The 13639-nt window shown below is 39.1% G+C and overlaps 1 protein-coding gene across 1 annotated transcript in view; it reads right to left on the reverse strand.

Annotated features, from left to right (window-relative positions):
* The window catches only part of rassf5 (Ras association domain family member 5), a 110143-nt gene that overhangs the window by 95629 nt on the left and 875 nt on the right, over window positions 1-13639 (reverse strand). The window lies entirely within an intron of this gene.

Below are 13639 nucleotides of genomic sequence, written 5' to 3' on the forward strand. Positions count from 1 at the left end.
TCACTATGTAAAGCGCTTTGAGTCACTTTGAGAAAAGCGCTATATAAATATAATTCACTTCACAATTCACTTCACTATTATTTAAAGCCAAAGCAATGTATCAACAACACCCAGAAACGCCGCCAGCTTCGCTGGGCCCGACCTCATCTAAGATGGACTGATGCAAAGTGGAAAAGTGTTCTGTTGTTTGACGAGTCCACATTTCCAATTGTTTTTGGAATCTGTGTCCTCCTGAACAAAGTGGAAAAGAACCATCCGGATTGTTATAAGCGCAAAGTTGAAAAGCCAGCATCTGTGATGGTATGAGGGTGTATTAGTGCCCAAAGCATGGGTAACTTACACATCTGTGAAGGCACCATTAATGCTGAAAGTTACATACAGGTTTGGAAGCAACATACAAGAAAAGTTATCACGGACGCCCCTGCTTATTTCAGCAAGACAATGCCAAGCCACATTCAGCATGTGTTACATGAAGGAGATACTGTAGATCTATTAAATACGGTTTCATCAACAGTAAAAGTCCCCGCAGGACTTTTTATTTGAGTGCTTCTGGAAACCACCAAATGTCAGAGCAGGAGGTGCAAATTGGATACAGGCAGAAGGAGGGAAGACATACAACAAAACAAAACCATTGTTCAGGACAGCCCAAACTGCCTGGTTTTGACTCCATGTTATTTCATGCGTGTAGTTAAAAGCAGGGCATGTGTGCAGTTTTCTATTTTGGTTTCACTCGCACCCACAGAAATACTCAGAGATGCCTACTTTTTATGAGCCTGAACATTTTCTTGGAGGTGCTCATGTCTGTGCATTCACCTCTGATATTCTGTCGGGAGAACACTTGCGTGTGCAGGTTTTTACCCTTCGGGGTCAGACGCTGCCAGGGGTTTTAAAATGAAAAAAAGTGGAGAGAACTTTTTCGTTTGTTCCCAAGAAACTCATGACCGACAGTAATCGCTGCTCTCGCTTCACTGGGTGGCCTCTCGCGGATGGAACATTAAATCAGACAGCCCTGCAGTGGTGGCCAGGACTACATTGCACCATTCCTGTCCTTCTATCATTGGGCGAACACAGCCAGTCGCCTGGGTCTCCAAAGGGCTCGTAAAATTGTTATTAAACTTTTATTCTATCCAAAACAACTATTTACCGTATTTTCCGGGCTATAGAGTGCACCGGTATTTAAGCCACACCCCCTAAATTGTAGGATAAATAAATATTTTACATACATTAGCTACACCGGACTAAAAGCCCCAGATATACATATTTATTTACTTACCTTAATTGTTTCAAAACGGTGTCTGTAACATGGCAGTAAAACGGCTATTTAAACAAAACAGAACTCGTCGTCATGGTCCCACTAGCTGCAAAACCTATTTCTCTAATTAGCTAAACAGACTCAATATATAAGTTGCAGATATATATCAGTACAAAATATAATGTAAATGTTTATTCACATACCTTAATTGTTTCCAAACATTGTCTGAAACACGGAAGTAAAACGGCTGATCAAACAAAACACAAGTCATCGTCATAGTCCTACTAGTTGCAAAAGCTAGCTCTCTAAATAGCTAGACATAGTCAATATATAAGTTGCACCAGACTATAAGCCGCAGATATATACCAGTACAAAATATTGTGTAAAATTTACACAATATTTCGTATTTATACCAATACGAAATATCATGTAAAATGTACACGATATTTTGTACTGGTATATATCTGCAGCTTATAGTCCGGTGCAACTTATATATATTGAGTCTGTTTAGCTAATTAGAGAGCTAGCTGTTGCAGCTAGTGGGTCCGTGAGGATGACTTATGTTTTGTTCGATGGGCCTTTTTACTGCCGTGTTACAAACACTGTTTGGAAACAAATAGACTATGTAAATAAACATTTACACGATAAAAATTAAGGTTAGTAAATAAACATTTATACTGTAAATGTTTATTTACATACCTTAACTGTTTCCAAACAGTGTCTGTAACAAGGCAGTTAAACGGCTGATCGAACAAAACAGAATTCATCGTCAGGGACCCACTAGCCGCAAAACCTCTCTCTCTAATTAGCTCAACAGACTCAATATATAAGTCGCAGATATATATCAGTACGAAATATAGTGTAAATGTTTATTCACATACCTTAATTGTTTCCAAACGGTGTCTGAAACAAGGAAGTAAAACGGCTGATCGAACAAAACAGAATTCATCGTCATGGTCCCACTAGTTGCAAAAGCTAGCTCTCTAAATAGCTAAACAGACTCAATATATAAGTTGCACTGGACTATAAGCTGCAGATATAAACCAGTATGAAATATCGTATAAAATTTACATGATATTTTATGTATATACCGGTTTGAAAAAATGTACACGATATTTTGTGTATATATACCAGTACGAAATATTATGTCAAATTTACACAATATTTCGTACTGGTATATGTCTGCGGCTTATAGTACGGTGTGACTTATATATTGAGTCTGTTTAGCTAATTAGAGAGCTAGCTTTTGCAGATAGTGGGTCCGTGATGATGATTTATGTTTTGTTCGTTGAGCCGTTTTACTGCCGTGTTACAGACACTGTTTGGAAACAACTAAAGTATGTAAATAAACATTTACACTATAAAAAATAAGCTATGTAAAGAAACATTTACAGTTTAAATGTTTATTTACATACCTTAACTGTTTCCAAACAGTGTCTGTAACATGGCAGTAAAACGCCTGATCGAACTAAACAGAAGTCATCGTCACGGACCCACAAGCTGCAAAAGTTAGCTCTCCACTTAGCTCAAAAGAATCAATATATAAGTCGCAGATATATATCAGTACGAAATATAGTGTAAATGTTTATTCACATACCTTAATTTTTTACAAACGGTGTCTGTAACACGGCTGATCGAACAAAACAGAAGTCATCGTCACGGATTTACTAGCTGCAAAAGCTATCCCTCTAATTAGCTAAACAGACTCAATATATTAGTCGCACCGAACTATAAGCCGCAGATATATACCAGTACAAAATATCGTGAAACTTTTACACAATATTTTGTGTATATATACCAGTACAAAATATTGTGTAAAATTTACATGATATTTCCAACTGGTATATGTCTGCGGCTTATAGTCCGGTGTGACTAATATATTGAGTCTGTTTAGCTAATTAGAGAGCCAGCTTTTGCAACTAGTGGGACCATGACGATGACTTTTGTTTTGTTCGATCAGCCGTTTTACTGCCGTATTTCAGACACCGTTTGTAAACAATGAAGGTATGTAAATAAACATTTACAAGATATTTCGTACTGGTATATATCTGCGGCTTATAGTCCAGTGTGACTTATATACTGTGTCTAATTTAGCTATTGAGAGAGCCAGCTTTTGCAACTAGTGGGTCCGTGACGATGACTTATGTTTTGTTAGACCATCCGTTTTACTGCCATTTTACAGACACTGTATGGAAACAAGTAAGGTATGTAAATAAACATTTATACTGTAACAATTAAGATACACCACATAGCTTAATTGTTTCGAAAACCGTGTCCAAGTGAAGGAGTTCAAGTACCTTGGAGTCTCGGGATGATATTTGATTAGTATTACAACCGGCCCACAGGCCACAGCCGCCTGCTGCTGCTTTACACGCACCAATACAACTTATTCGGGTGTTACCATTTAGCGGTCAATTGTACGGAATATGTACTATACTGTGCAATCTACTAATAAAAGTTTCAGTCAATCAATCACATCCGTGTTGGCGCTCGGAATTTCAAAATGGGGACCATCAAGTCCTAAAAATGGGGTCCCATAGTACATTTTTGGGGTCCCATTTTTTGTAAGCGTTTTGCTAACAAATGATAATTGTGTGAAATATCCTGTTATGTCTCACATTCTTTATTGTGTTTTGGAAAAAGGTTGTCATAAACGTTACTTCCATCCATCCATCCATTTTCTACCGCTTGTCCCTTTCGGGGTCGCCTATCTCAGCTGCATTTGGGCTAAAGGCTGGTTACACCCTGGACAAGTCGCCACCTCATCGCACGGGCAACTCAAATAGACAGAGGGGCTTGGGCTGTATCGCTCGGTTGATAGAGCGGGCGTGCCAGCAACTTGAGGGTTGCAGGTTCAATCCCCGCTTCTGCCATCCTAGTCACTGCCGTTGTGTCCTTGGGCAAGACACTTTACCGCCCTGCTCCCAGTGCCACCCACACTGGTTTAAATGTAAAAATTAGATATTGGGTTTCACTATGTTAAGCGCTTTGAGTCACTTGAGAAAAAGCGCTATATAAATACAATTCACTTCACCTCACAGACAACATTCACACACTTGGGACCATTTATTAAAAAAAATAATACAAAAAAAATTACTTTTATGCATATTTAAACGTATTCAACTGTAGAAATTCATTCACTGTCTATTTTTCTTCATGGATCTAAATCAGGGGTCGGGAACCTTTTTGGCTGAGAGAGCCATGAAAGCCAAATATTTCAAAATGTATTTCCGTGAGAGCCATATCATATTTTTTAACACTGAATACAACTAAATGCGTGCATTTTTAAGTAAGACCAACATTTTTAGAGTATAATAAGTCTCTTATTCTTTTTAATAACATTGTTATTCTGAAGCTAACCAATAATAAATAAAATGTCAAGTCTGTTGATCATGTTTTTGTTTGGCCATGTGCTGTTCATCCTTTGGACTCTTTAAGTTCCTGTTTTTTTCCACTCCCTTGTCTGGTTTCCTTGGATACTCATTTTGTCCATCTGTCTCTGGTGGACAAAATGCCCGCTCACCTGCTTCCCGAGCACTAATCGGAGGCAATATTTAAGCTCGTCTTTGCCAGTCAGTCGCCCTGTGCTGACTTGTTTCATGCCTTGCCATAGTTTCGTGCTTCATGCCATGCCAAATAAGTTTTGTTTGATTTATGTTCTTAGTCTGTTTATGCATTAGCTTTGTTCTTTAGCCCAAGTTGTGCCTCCGCTGTGAGCGATTTTTGTTTGTATATTTTTTTAGTTCAAATTAAATCAAGTTTTTACCTAAATGACATAAAATACTTCTTACCATTAATGCGACTTCTGGAACAGGTGCGGTAGAAAACGGATGGATGGATATAAATGCATGAGAATGTTTTATATTTTACGCGTTATTTTTAGCACTGTGATTACCAGCGAAATTATTCATAATTATCGCGTTAAGCAATGTCAGCTAAGATTTATCTGAGAGCCAGATGCAGTCATCAAAAGAGCCACATCTGGCTCTAGAGCCATAGGTTCCCTACCCCTGATCTAAACTTTACCGCTGCCGGTATTTTTTTCTATATTTTTATTGTAGTATTATCAGAATGTGTCTGTTCTATAGTTGGCCAAAGTAAGACAAAGAAAACAATCTTAAGTTGTCTTTATTTTTTTGTTTTAATGCCATGATTTTCCTCCATGCTGAGCTAAAATGAGTTTGACGCCCCTGCTTTTAGGGAGAAAATTAAACAATTCAGCACATAAGGAGCATTTATTTTTCCATTTTATTGGTACTTTACCTTATTTTCAGCCATCGACACACACATCGATCGCATGCATTATAAGGAAACAGTGCCATGTGTTTCTGCTAATGCCGATAATAACGATAACCCGTATAGCTTGAGTCAAAGCAGTGGAGGTGAGGTTATATAGAGCAGTATTTCTTAACCGTAGGGCCGGGCCCATTGTTAGTGCGCCTGTGCGTCCTTGAGTGTTGACAAAAAAACATGTGCTTTGTCATTACAGTACTGAGACAGTACTGTAATGACGATTGCACAAACAGAAGAAGTCTGGATTTAGAGTCATCAAGACGTTTAAGCGCAAAAAATATGATTAAGTGGTGACGCTGTATTTCAATTTCTATTTCATTGGCAGTTTATTTAAAAAAACATACTTGTGGAGGGTAGCGTGGCCTGTCGCGGAACTGGGTGTGCAAGGACCGGCCTCGAAGACAGCGACAGCTGAGTAGATTGCCCAGCTGGATCTTATTATTTAATTCCCTGTCGCCTCTATTAGTGGGACTCAACATTCATTCACACCTGGTGGTGGTAAGCTACATCAGTAGCCACAGCTGCCCTGGGGTAAATTGACGGAAGCGTGGCGGCCAGTTTGCGCCTACGGCCCCTCCGACCACCACCTATCATTCCTTCATCATTAATTCACCAGTGTGAGCGGCACCGGGGGCAGAGGGTGAAGTGTCCTGCCTAAGTACACAACGGCAGCGATTTTTTGGATGTCAATAGGTGGGAAGCAAACCTGCAACCCTCAGGTTTCTGGCCGGCCGCCCTACCCACTACGCCATGCCGCCCCGTGAGCGCTTTGAGTGTCTAGAAAAGCGCGATATAAATCCAAGTTATTATTATAATTAGTAGCAGCCGGGACGAGACAGGGGGTTGGGAGTTGGAGAGAAAGAGAGACACACGCACAGCGATCACAAACGGGCGACGCTTAGCCTACCGGCGGCCTCCTGAGGCGGGCGGCGCTCTAACGAACCGGTAAAACCAACGAGGACCACAGACGCCGGTTTCCGAGCGCTGCGCATGGGGGCAACCCTCACGGCAGAGAAACTTTCACAATACTCATTATTAATTTTCTTTGGGCACAACATAATCGTATGTAAATATATACTTTAACTAATTTTTAGCCATCGACACGAACATCGATCGCATGCATTATAAAGAAACAGCGCCATGCGTTTCTGCTAATGGCGATAATAACAGTGACCCAATGAGCTTGCGTCAAGGCAGATGAGAGTGATATCAATCAATCAATGTCTATTTATATAGCCCCACACGTGTCTCAAAGGGCTGTCATAGAGCAGTGTTTTCTTAACCGTTGTTGGGCTGCCGGCGCGTCCTTGAGGGTTGCCAAAAAAATATGTTCCTTGCAATACCCTTTCCCACCACCTGGGGCAGTACTGCAATGACGATCTCACATAAACAGAAGAAGCACGGAGTTAGAGTCATCAAGATAGTTTAAGCGCAAAAATTATGATTAAGTGGTGACGCTGTATTTTTATGTGCACTTCAATTTTATTGGCAGTTTATTTAAGAAACGTATCCATTGTTATTATTAATTTAATAGGGGGAAAAACTTAGTTTGTATTGTTTGTTATTTATGCGTCCCTTCTTGCGCAGTATTTTGGGTTATAACTAGAGATGTCCGATAACATCGGACTGCCGACATCATCGGCCGATAAATGCTTTAAAATGTAATATCGGAAATTATCGGTATCGGTTTCAAAAAGTAAAATGTATGAGTTTTTCAAATGCCGGACGTAGGGAGAAGTACGGAGCAGTTGTGTCTCCCGGTCATACTTGCCAACCCTCCCCATTTTCCCCGGGAGACTCCCGATTTTCAGTGCCCCTCCCGGGGCAACCATTTTCCCGATTTCCACCCAGACAACAATATTGGGGGGCGTACCTTAAAGGCACTGCCAAATCACATAATATCTAGGGCTTTTCACACACATACAAGTGAATGCAAAACAAACTTGGTCAACAGCCATACAGGTCACACCGAGGGTGGCCGTATAAACAACTTTAACACTGTTACAAATATGCACCACACTGTGAACCCACAACAAACAAGAATGACAAACACATTTCGGGAGAACATCCGCATTGTAACACAACGTATACACGACAGAACAAGTACCCAGAACCCCTTGCAGCACTAACTCTTCTGGGACGCTACAATAGACACCCCCCCGTTACACCCTAACCCCGCCCACCTCAACCTTTTATTTTCCCTGAGGAAACTCTCCTGAAGGAATCAATAAAGTACTATCTATCTATCTAACCTCCTCATGCTCTCTCAGGGAGAGCATGTCCCAAATTCCAAGATGCTGTTTTGAGGCATGTTAAAAAAAAAATAATTCACTTTGTGGCGTCAATAATAAATATGCCAGTGCCATGTTGGCATTTTTTTTTCCATAACTTGAGTTTATTTTGGAAAACCTTGTTATATTGTTTAATGCATCACAACAAAATGAGGCATAGTAATGTGTTCATTCCACGACTGTATATATCGGTATCGGGTGATATCGGAATTGGTAATAAAGAATTGGACAGTATCGGAATATCTGAAAAAAAGCCATTATCGGACATCTGTAACATGTATATATGTATGTGTGTGTATATATATATATATATATATATATATATATATATATATATATATATATATATATATATATATATATATATATATATATATATATATATATATATATATATATATATATATGGCCATGGATGGATGGATGGATGCTCCACCCCTCATGTCAGAATGGCCCCCACGTTGAATGTTTTAGGTTTTATTCTCTGGCTTTTAAGTCTCGTGGTCCTCTGTCTTTCATTGTTATATATTCATTTGTTTTTACTCTTTTATTCTATTTTATTACACTTAGTCAATAATGTGTTAATTCCAAGACTGTATTTATCGGTATTGGTTGATATCGGAATCGGTAATTAAGAGTTGGACTATATCGGAATGTCGGATATCGGTAAAAAAGCCATTATCGGAAATTTGTAGTTATCACTTATTTTTCTGCCTGCTCTTTATGTATCAAATAATGTTTAATCTTTGTCATTTAAACAAAATTTCAAAATGTATATTGAATAAGAGTAGGATTACTACAAACCCCGTTTCCATATGAGTTGGGAAATTGTGTTAGATGTAAATATAAACAGAATACAATGATTTGCAAATACTTTTCAACCCATATTCAGTTGAATATGCTACAAAGACAACATATTTGATGTTCAAACTGATAAATATATATATTTTTTTGCCAATAATCATTAACTTTAGAATTTGATGCCAGCAACACATGACAAAAGTTGTGAAACGTGGCAATAAATACTGATAAAGTTGAGGAATGCTCATCAAACACTTATTTGGAACATCCCACTGGTGTGCAGGCTAATTGGGAACAGGTGGGTGTCATGTTTGGGTATAAAAACAGCTTCCCAAAAAATGCTCAGTCATTCACAAGAAAGGACGGGGCGAGGTACACCCCTTTGTCCACAACTGCGTGAGCAAATAGTCAAACAGTTTAAGAACAACGTTTCTCAATGTGAAATTGCAAGAAATTTAGGGATTTCAACATCTACGGTCCATAAATTCATCAAAAGGTTCAGAGAATCTGCAGAAATTACTTCATGTAAGCGGCATGGACGGAAACTAACATTGAATGACCGTGACCTTCGATCCCTCAGACGGCAGTGTATCAAAAACTGACATCAATCTCTAAAGGATATCACCACTTGGGCCCAAAAACACTTCAGGAAACCTTTGTCACTAAATATAGTTTGTTGATACATTTGTAAGTGCAAGTTAAAGCTCTACTATGAAAAGCGAAGGCCATTTATCAACAACATCCAGAAATGCGCCGGCTTCTCTGGGCCCGAGATCATCTAAGATGGACTGATGCAAAGTGGAAAAGTGTTCTGTGGTCTGACTGATTTAGTGTTAAGTATTTTCCTCTGTAGTGGAAAATTTGGGCCCCGAGGTCAAAAAAAGTGGAGAATTCTGTAGTATAATAAACATCACGTGACCCACCCAAAAACACTAGTGGAAACAACAATGCTATTAAAAAAAACACACGTTTCCCATTGTTGTGTCTGGAATGCAAAAAAAAAAAACAATCCGTCATTACTCAAGATGACAAAACCAAACCACTATTTTCCCTCTCTTTCCCAAACAAGGGTTGTAAATCCACGGAGAGGCATCAGGGAGGCCAAGCTGCAAGGACGAGATAATGAGATTTCCAGTGGGTTCCGTGTTGGATGCGGAGCAAAATGTCCACATCCTAAGAAACACCATGCAAATAACTCGGACGACACACCAGTAGTGGGCCTCATCCGTGAGAAACGACGACACGGACTACAGGGGGGAGGTGAAACATCTGGTTGACCGGTGCAGAACCAACAACCTGGTACTAAACGTCGACAAGACCAAAGAGGCACCGGTCCAGCCACACTCCACTCTTCATCAACGGCACTGCAGTGGAGATGGTAAGCAGCACCAAGTTTCTGGGGGTGCAAATAACTGACAGTATGACCGGGTCCTTGTAAAACGAGCTCAGCAGCACATGCACTTTGCCTCAGACTGGAATTCTCTGCAGAGAGTGGTGAGGACCGGCGGAAAAGACCATCAGGACTCCTCTTCATCTGATCCGGGAAATTGCAAAAAGCCGCTGCCTGACCAGGGCTCGGAAAATCTGCATAGACTCCTCCCACCCCCACCCCCACCAAGGACTGTTTTCACTGCTGGACTCTAAAAAGAGGTCTTGCAGCCTCCATAGCAGAACCTCCAGGTTCTGTAACAGCTTCTTCCCTCAGGCCATAAAACCCTTGAACGCATCATAATAATCCCCCAAAAAACGGATTAACTGGCTGGAATATAAAGACAATATAACATACATCCATAAATATGGATGCATATACAAAAAGTGCAATATATTTATCTGGACAGTAATCTATTTATTCATATCTGCACCTTATTGCTCTTTTATCCTGCACTACAACGAGCTAATGCGACAAAATATTGTTCTTATCTGGACTGTAAAGTTTAAATTTGAATGACAATAAAAGGAAGTCTAGGTCTAAGTCTAGAATGTCCACATCCGAAGAAACATGCTAATAACTCGCAAGCCATCACTTAACAAACAAAAATGTCCCACTCCAGGGGTGCCAAACTAATTTTAGAGTAGGAAAATCTACTCCCGGACTGGTAGTATCACGACATGATAACTTAAAAATAAAGACAACTTCAGATTGTTGTCTTTGTTTAAAAATAGAACAAGCACATTCTGAAAATGTACATATCATATTGTTGTTGGGTGTGTTTGTTTTTTTATTATCAACTGTTGCATATAATAGTATATATACTTTATTTGTGGTTATTTATATTTTACTGAATGAATTATGTGATATTGGTGTCCATTTTCAATCCATCAAGATAACAAAAATAATATCAAAATCAAATCAGTGCACTAACATTTGGTTTATTATTTTTTTTACTTATGTAGCACTTTCAACAAAGATACAAAGAATTGCTATTGCGACATCTAGTGGACACATTTAGAACAGCAGTTACTTTCATTCAAAAATTCCAGGTTAAATTTTATACTTAGCAAACTCCTCCCGGGGACCGGATAAAACCTGTTTGCGGGCCTGATCCGGCCCTCGGGCCGTATGTTTCACACCCCTGCTGCGGCGCAAAAATGTCCACATCCTAAGAAACACATGCAAATAACTCGCAAGCCATCCTTTTCCAAGCAAAAATTTCCTACACCAGGGGCATACTTGCCAACCTTGAGACCTCTGATTTCGGGAGGTGGGGCGTGGTTGGGGTTCAGTGCAGGGCGTGGTTAAGAGGGGAGTAGTATATTTACCGCTATATTCATATATTCACCAAGTCAGGTATTTCATATATATATATATATATAAAAGAAATACTTGAATTTCAGTGTTCATTTATTTAGACATTTGCACACACAACACTCATCTACTCATTGTTGAGTTGAGGGTTGAATATTCCATCCTTGTTTTTCCAACCATATGGCAGTATTGTCCTGTTTAAGAGTGTCACAACACATTGCTGTTTGGCAGACGAACTGCTTTACGGTAGACGACTTCGGACTGCTGTTGTTGTGTGTTGTTTTACCGCGCTGGGAGGACGTTAATGAAACTGCCTAACAATAAACCCACAAAAGAAACCTAGAACTCGCCCTCGATCATTCTACAGTTATAACGTCATTGGGCAGACACGCTTTTTATACACGTCACTCAGGTCCGCATGGCGCTGGAGGGGACGTGGCCTCCAGCTCCGCCTAAATTTCGGGAGAAAATTTGTCCCGGGAGGTTTTTGAGAGAGGCGCTGAATTTCGGGAGTCTCCTGGAAAATCCGGGAGGGTTGGCAATTATGACCAGGGGTGTCAAACTCATTTTAGACCAGGGGCCACATGGAGAAAAATCTACCAGACTGGTAAAATCACGGCACGATAACTTAAAAATAAAGACAACTTCAGATTGTTGTCTTTGTTTAAAAATAGAACAAGCACATTCTGAAAATGTACAAATCATATTGCTGTTGGGTTTGTTTGTTTTTTACAGTTAACTGTTGCATTTAATAGTATATATACTTTGTCGTTATTTATATTTTCTGAATAATTTGTGTGATATTGGTGTTAATTTTCAATCTATCAAGATAACAAAAATAATATTAAAATCAAATTAGTGCACTAACATTTGGTTTACTATTTTTTTTAACTTATGTAGCACATTCTACAAAGATACAAATAATTGCTATTGCGACATCTAGTGGACACATTTAGAACAGCAACTTTCATTCAAAAATTCAAGGTTAATTTTTATACTTAGCAAACTCATCCCGGGGGCCGGATAAAACCTGTTTGTGGGCCTGATCCGGCTCTCGGGCCGTACGTTTGACACCCCTGCTGTGGAGCAAAAATGTCCACATCCTAAGAAACACATGCTAATAACTCGCAGGACATCACTTACCAAACATAAATGTCCTACTCCAGGGGTGTCAAACTCATTTTAGACCAGGGGCCACATGGAGAAAAATCTACGGGACTGGTGAAACCACGGCACGATAACTTAAAAATAAAGACAACTTCAGATTGTTGTCTTTGTTTGAAAATAGAACAAGCTCATTCTAAAAATGTACATATATTGTTGTTGGGTTTGTTTTTTACAATTAACTGTTGCGTTTAATCGTATTTACACTTTATTTGTCCTTATCTATACTTTCTGAATAAATTATGTGATATTGGTGTTAATTTTCAATTAATCAATATAACACAAATAATATCAAAATCAAATTAGTGCACTAACATTTGGTTTATTATTATTTTTTTAACTTATGTAGCACTTTCTGCAAGGATACAAAGAATTGCTATTGCGACATCTAGTGGACACATTTAGATCAGCAGTTACTTTCATTCAAAAAAGTTCATTTTCTTACTTAAACTCATCCCTAAAACCTGTTTGCGGGCCTGATCCGGCCCTCGGGCCATACGTTTGACACCCCTGCTGCGGAGCAAAAATGTCCACATCCTAGGAAACACATGCAAATAACTCGCAAGCCATCCTTTTCCGAGCAAAAATATCCTACTCCAGTGGTGTCAAACTCATTTTAGACCAGGGGCCACATAGAGAAAAATCTACCGGACTGGTAAAATCACGGCACGATAACTTAAAAATAAAGACAACTTCAGATTGTTGTCTTTGTTTACAAATATAACAAGCACATTCTGAAAATTTACATATCATAATGTTGTTGTGGTTTGTTCGTTTTATTACAATTGTTGCGTTTAGTAGTATATATACTTTATTTGTCATTATTTGTACTTTCTGAATAAATTATGTGATATTGGTGTTAATTTTCAATCCATCAATATAACAAATGATATCAAAATCAAATTAGTGCACTAACATTTGGTTGTTTTTTTTTACTTATGTAGCACTTTCTGCAAGGATACAAAGAATTGCTATTGTGACATCTAGTGGACACATTTAGGATAGCAGTTACTTTCATTCAAAAAAGTTCATTTTTTTACTTAGCAAACTCATCCCTAAAACCTGATTGCGGGCCTGACCCGACCCTCGGGC

Source organism: Nerophis ophidion, linkage group LG16, assembly GCF_033978795.1.
Source record: "Nerophis ophidion isolate RoL-2023_Sa linkage group LG16, RoL_Noph_v1.0, whole genome shotgun sequence".
NCBI lineage: Eukaryota > Metazoa > Chordata > Actinopteri > Syngnathiformes > Syngnathidae > Nerophis > Nerophis ophidion.